A 7,080-nucleotide genomic window follows, 5' to 3' on the forward strand; every position below is an offset into this window, starting at 1 on the left:
TTTGTTTTCTCTCCATGCAACTTGTTCATAAATCCTACTCTCCTGACTCCCTATCTCTTCCTTCATCTACCCACCATTCAAAATTCTCATTGCCAAAAAGTAAATACTTCCCTCTTAGAGCAGCATTAATTTTCCCTCTAGTTAATTATGTACAATATCTACTTCTTCCTCCATTGGATTACTTGTTGGCATATAAAATTGGGTGAGAACCAGGATCTTTTTTATCATAACTAATTATAATGTACCAACTACCTACACTAATGTTTATCAGTCTTCTTGCCATCTCTTTATGAAATGTTGCTGCTCCACCCAAGCTTTGTGATTTTTCAGGTACCAGGTTTTCCCCGGGAAACCATAACTGGCACAGGGAAAGGAACTGGCCCCCTTACCCTGATGCATGTATTTCATATGCCGTAGGGCTTGGTACTGGGTGAACTCTACCATCATCTACCAAACTGACCTTCGGGCTGATTACTGTGTTTATGGTTTATATCCATCTCATCACAGATGCCCATACCTTATAATAATATACTCTTGTCAATCTGTTGCTTGATACTTTTTCACTTTCTTGCCCTAAGGTGTTATATGTAAAACTATTTCACAAAAATTATTTGGATGGAATTTTGTGATATGTTAGGTCTAATGTATATGTGGAACAAGTTTCATTAATTTCACTTCAGTATTGTGTTAATGAGAGTCGTTGCGAGATGAAATTTTACCAATTCAACTACAGCATCAATTGAGGCAATACACAATGCCGCATTGAAATTTTGCTTTTACCCGAACAGATCTTTAGTGGAGGCCAATGTAATGCCACAGGGGGACAATGAAGAATCTGCTCATCGCTATTGGTCAGCTAGAAGATAGTTTATAAGGTTAAAAGAGGGGAGGCAGTCAACTTCAAAGGAAGGTGGACCCAGGGCTCCAGTCATTGCACTTATGATAGTCAACTTTAACACCAATGCTGCTATTGTGAGAGAAGAATAAGGTTATGATAAAAGGCACTACCAGAAATGTTGAAGATTTCATTGGATGCCACTTGCATGCTGGTTCCAGAAAAATTGCACAAATGAGTTGATGAACTGTGAACCCTGATTCTGCTCATACCCAAGCAATAGGATGTTGCTCTGTAGGTTAGTTCACAGTTGAAGTTGATTTTGCAGAAAATTGTACTATTTATTTCAAAGCTTATCACTGCAGATGACACTTGGCTAGGTCAATTTGATCCTGTGAGCAAACATTAGAGCTCTGTGTTAAAGTAACCAAACAAAAAACCAAAGCGGTGGTTTCTGCTGGGAAAATTATGGTCATACCAGTATTTGATATACAGGGAGTAGTGTAAGAGCATGTTCTATTATTAGGCACACAACTGTGAGTGGAGCATATTAAAAGATTGCATAGAAAATTTTCCAGGACCATATCAATCATTAGAGGCCTCAATTCAAAGCAACATGCTTGGTGCTCTACCATGACAATGCACTATTGTACATCACAGATTTTGTTTCGGAATATCTAACAAAAATCTCTTTTAATTTGAGGTCTGTGCCTTACCCTCCCTGTAGTCCACATGAGTTCTATGTGACTTTTTCCTGTTCCTCAATGTGAAGAAATACCTTTTTGGAAAGGGGTTATCATTATTAGAACATGTTGAAGGCTGCTGAAGTGATGTTTAATGATCTACACAAAAAATAGCTCTCAGCATGTCTCCAACAACATGATAAAAGTTGGTACATGAGTAGTGTATAAAATGAGGGCTTATTTGAAAAGGATAATCAAAATTTGGGGATGTAAAGGTATTTTGCTAAAATAATTGTGATTTTTCTTTCATATACAGCTCTCTTATGGCAAATGTGTATAGAGAGATATTTTATCTCTGTATCAGACAAACAATTTTTTACTTACAAAATCGGATTATCTCTGTGGAATGTACAGTAGAAGACATATGAGTAATGTCCATCTCCATTCCATACTTCACATTTTTCATGACTATGTAAAATCATTGAATAATTTTAAACAATTATTAAAATCAGAAAAATATGAAAATAAACAATTTATCAAAAATCACTTCTTGGTTTGATTTATGCCGATAAGGAATAGTGTTCTGCTTTCACAAGGATGAGTGAAGTAAGTCAAGTTCCATACTCTCATCGTGTATACTTTTGCATGTACTACCTCTTTCTGAATTGAAAGGGGAACTGAATGATGTTTTTTTTTTACTTTTTCTTTGATATAGTGGCATCAGACATACTAATTTAATTTGAGTTAATCTCTCCAGGGTTGGAGGATTAAACTACTCAATATACTATAAGCCAATTCTTAGGTCATTACTACTTTGACCATTTTGTTCTAAAATACTTCCAAGACCCGTTAACTGTTTCATTTGCCCATATTTATGAGCTCCTGTTATAATATTAAAATAATTTTTCTTTTTCTCAAAAAATCACATGATATGCATTTTGTTTACTTTATTTTCATCCCATACCTATCCCAGTGGCTTTTAAATGCACTCAGCAAAGCTTGAAATCCCTTGGGTCTTACTAAAAAGTTTCATAATTTGCTAACTGACTTTCCATCCTATCTCCAGTTCTTCCCATGCCTCTTTAACCATATCCTCCACGTATACATTGAACATCACAGGTATCTCTGTCTTACTCCTTTTCCTAACATTACCCATCTAGACTCTCCATCTGCCACTTGAACTTGAGCAGTCTGAGACATGTACAAGTTAGGGATAAGTTCTATCCCAACAAGCTGCTTGATTTTCAGCAATACATTCATTCCACCCAATGCATTCTATCAAACCCTTACTCAAAATCTATGAAACAGGCAAATCCTGATTATAATCTACAATCCTGTAGTTTCCTCTTTATTAGTAACCTCATTGCTACAATGGTATCACAGGTGCTTTTCTAATTCCTGATCCAAAACTATTAATTTGCCCTGCTCTCCATCATTTTTTGATGATTCTGAGAACCACTTTAGCTGTGCTCAAAATCAAGCTTATTGTTCTGTATTCCTCACGCATGGCTGCCTTCCTCTTTTGGAATAGGAACTAATACTGATCTGACCAAGTCTGCTGGCCAAAGTCCTCCTTTGTAAATGATACTAATTAATCCGTAAAACTCTTCCTCCCGCCTTTATCTAAATCTCTTGTAGTTATTGTCTACACCCACAGCCTTATTTGGTTTCAAATCCCTTAATATCCTCTATGTAATCATCGAGTAAGCCTGGACTTAAGCTATCCTCATCAACATCATATCCTCTTTTTGTCCAAGCTTGCTGGTCTACTGTGTTTACCATATTGTTCCTCTTTATATTCCTTCCATCTATTTTGAATCTTCTTTAGTTCAATTAATTATGTTCCTGATTTATCTTTAATTATTTGCATAGATTTTCCCTTCTTACTTCCTGACAGTACTTTCACCTTATTGTATAGCACACCAATTTCACCCTACCTTTGTAAACTTGTCATATCCTTGCACTGCATCTTCAATTATGCTTCTTTCAATCTATTTGTTTTTAAACTTGGTCTACTGTTCAACTCTTTATCTGCCTTTCTACTTTACTCTGTATTTACATTCTTCAGTTTCCCTCTCTTGTCTTTCTTTATAATCAGCTCATCTGTAACCCAAGGTGTCCCTGTTCTTCTCCTATTTACTGTTCCTATTTTTTCATTTGCAGCTTTTGATATCCCTTTTCTGATATGTTACCATTCTGCCTCCATATTACACAGCTCGCTTTCCTCACTCTCTACTGCCTGCTGATACTCCTTTCTTTTCATTCTGGTTAATGGTTCTACATTCAATTTCCTAAACCTTCTTACTTTTTCATATTTTTTAATAGGATGCTATGCTTCGTCATTACTAAATTATGATCTGAATCGACATCCACTACTGGGAAACTGCAAATTAATCACAATGTTCTAAAATATGTGCCTAACCATAATATAGTCTTAGTAATATATTTCTTAATCCCAGGGTACTTTCATCTACACCTATGCCTGTTGTGTTGTCTAAAGCAAATGTTTCTTACAATTAACCTCTGTCTCCAGCAGAACTCTATTGCTTCCTTCCCATTGTTTTTCTTGTTCGGAATTTGTCAAGGTATAAACAGCATAAGTGTTTAAAAGTTGGCTTTAACCTCGTGGACTGTGGCGCGTCACGCAAGACTACGAATGCCTGTGACATTGTATGTACGGCATTTTGTCACAACATCTTGTTCCTTTAAAAGCCCCAAAATTTCAGAGTTTATGAGGAAACCTCGAGAGCTTAACTGGCTAAAGCACTCGACCAGATATTGAGGGATCTGGGTTTGAATCCCAGTCAAGGGGAATGATTTTTACACTCTGTAATTGTTGCATTGATGTCTTTCTCGTTCGGAATTCATTGTCCTTTGCTTTGCAACCATGTCTTCTTTCCCCTATATGGGAAGTTATCAATTTAAATATATATTATGCTTAAGCATTGATTAAGTAATAGTGTGATCAACTAACACAGTTTTCTCAGTGCAAATGTGGAATCTGATCAAAATTTACTGCTCATGAAATGAAATGTTAATGTAACAGATTGAGAATTGGATGGAGTATAATAACTTGGAATGTGGAGGAAAACTGTGACAGAAAGGAAGAAATACCAGGACAGAGATAATAAAATTATGAGTGGGGATGAGGAGATAAGTACAATAGAAGAAAGATGGGAAGGAATATTTTATACAAGAAATAAAAAAAGGAGAAATGAAACAATAGTAATTATAAATAAGTAAAGGGTTCAGAAGTCATGGATTACAGAAGGTATGATTAGAAGGATGGATTATAAAAGAAAATGAAAGGTAAAATCAGAATTAGAGAGATACAAAGAGCTAAAAATTAAGCTAAGGCGAGAAACTTATAGAGAAAACAAAATGTGGGGGAAAGAGCAGTGTAAGGATATGAAAAGTTTGCAGAAATAGGGAAAAATGTGTGAGCTGTAAAAAAAGGTGAAGGAGGTATCAGAATTGAAGAAAGACAAAACGATTTACACTATTAGGGATACAATGGATCAAATATTTATAGACAAAGAAGAGGTTTAGACAGAATATATAGAGGACTTATATGATAAAAGTAATAGGCCAATGAGTTTCAATAAAAAAAGGGAATCGAATGTCAATGAGCGTAGCTTAGGACCAGGAATACATGACTGCATCATATAAAAGGAATTAAGGGAGATTAAGTCAAAGAAAGCTGTGGGAGTATTCAAGTCCTTGCATGACATTCCTGCAGAACTACTCAGGGATTTAGGAAAAAGGGATAGGAAGAGTTTTTAAGGACTCGTTCATAAATTTGTGAGGAAGGAATTTGGCTGGGAGACTTAGTGAGTTCAGTATTGATACTGTCTAAAAAAAGGGAAGAAGCAGTATAAGAGGATGGCAAAGGCATCATTGGGACATGGCTAAGGTATTACTGAGTGTCATACGAAAAATGGAGAAGAAGGCAAATGCGTTCTTAGAAGAAGATCAGTTTGGGTTTAGGAAGGAGATTGGTGTGAGTAATACCATGGTAATGTTATGAATACATATGGTCTGAAAGGACCATAACCAGGATGCAACACAAGAAAAAATTGAATTTTCAGAAGTAATTTCCATCCAATTGCACACGTTATTTGCAGCGAATTATAAGTCGACCTAGCATTGAAGTATCTCCCAATCAATGGTAAGGAAATAAAATTTCAAAATCTCCCCAGCCACAAGAATACCTTGACACCTAGTGAATCAATGAAGTCTGCATAACCAAGGCCCAGCAGATCCGTTGAAGGTAGGTTAGGTGTTTGTAAGTAAAGAGAAGGGAATGAGAGGACAACCAGTCCTCATCCTTATTCTACATTCAAGAATTAATGTTTCAAATCGAAAAGAAAATTCTTCTACAATAAATGATGGTGTTCTTCACAATTTGACAAGTGTTTCCCTTAAGTCCATGTGTGAGATTTTGGGCCTACTTTGGCATCAACATTGTTTAAAAGATCTGTCATTGTATGAACTAAGTGAAATGGTGAGATAAGCCAGTGAATAATTCCTCTAGTTTTTAATCTGAGGTAGGGATTGGCGACATAATCATCACCAGAATGTACAGAAGTATTCCATATGGTATCACTGCATCCTATGGCCTGCATTCACTCCCTATTGCAGTAGAGAATAGAATAAAAATGAAAAGACACTTCCAGAATTACCATGCCCTGTGATAGCCATAGATTTTACATACTTCTAGCTCGCATTTTGGTTTCTCAGAGCTGGATATGAACTATAGTATTTTTTCAAGAGATCGAATATGAATTAGTTCTTATTAATTTTGAGTATGTAAATTATTGGCTATTATTGGTGTTATTTCTTGGTCCAAAACTTTGGGATGAAGGAAATTTCCCATTTCATGCAGTTAGTACCATTCTACCAGAAGCATAATTAGTTCTTCAGATGCAGTGGGGTTTGGATGAATTATTTTTATGAATATTATTTGCGCTTTTGAGTTCTGAATGTGGAATTTCAAAAATCTTTCAAAAAGTACACGACACATTAGATATTTTGGCTTTAGAGAATCCTAGTCGGCGCAGTTTCTCACAATTTGAATTCACTGTCACGAGTGTTACTTCATCTGGAATAAATTATCTCGTTTTATTTAAATGGAGGACTTATCGCACAAGTGGTGTAGGGAGCCCGGGCGGAGATTGCTCCCCACTGCAGGACAAGATATACGATTCGGTGAATATCGCAAATCCCGAAAATCGCAATGCTGGAAATATTATCCGCGCCTAATTTCAAGAGCAACTTTTCGGTTGACATGATTATTTATTGTATGCTTACGTACCCACCAGTCGTCAAGGTGATTCTGTGCTCAGGTGATTAATTTCATTCCCATTCCAACTCCCAATATCAAAGGTCACTCGGCGATTGCCCCTTACCTAAAACAATTAAAAGACAAAAAAGAGAAAGAAAATAAAAAATTGGCTTGCTCCCCATTTGCGCCAAGCTCTCTTCAGGAGGGGTTTCTCCCCACCCGGATGTCCGTGAGGGGGAGTTGGTTGCTCATCCCCTCTCCAAAATAAACACCGGAGT

The sequence above is a fragment of the Hetaerina americana genome, unplaced genomic scaffold (assembly GCF_022747635.1).
Source record: "Hetaerina americana unplaced genomic scaffold, ioHetAmer1.1.p SCAF_1, whole genome shotgun sequence".
In the NCBI taxonomy this organism is placed as follows: domain Eukaryota; kingdom Metazoa; phylum Arthropoda; class Insecta; order Odonata; family Calopterygidae; genus Hetaerina; species Hetaerina americana.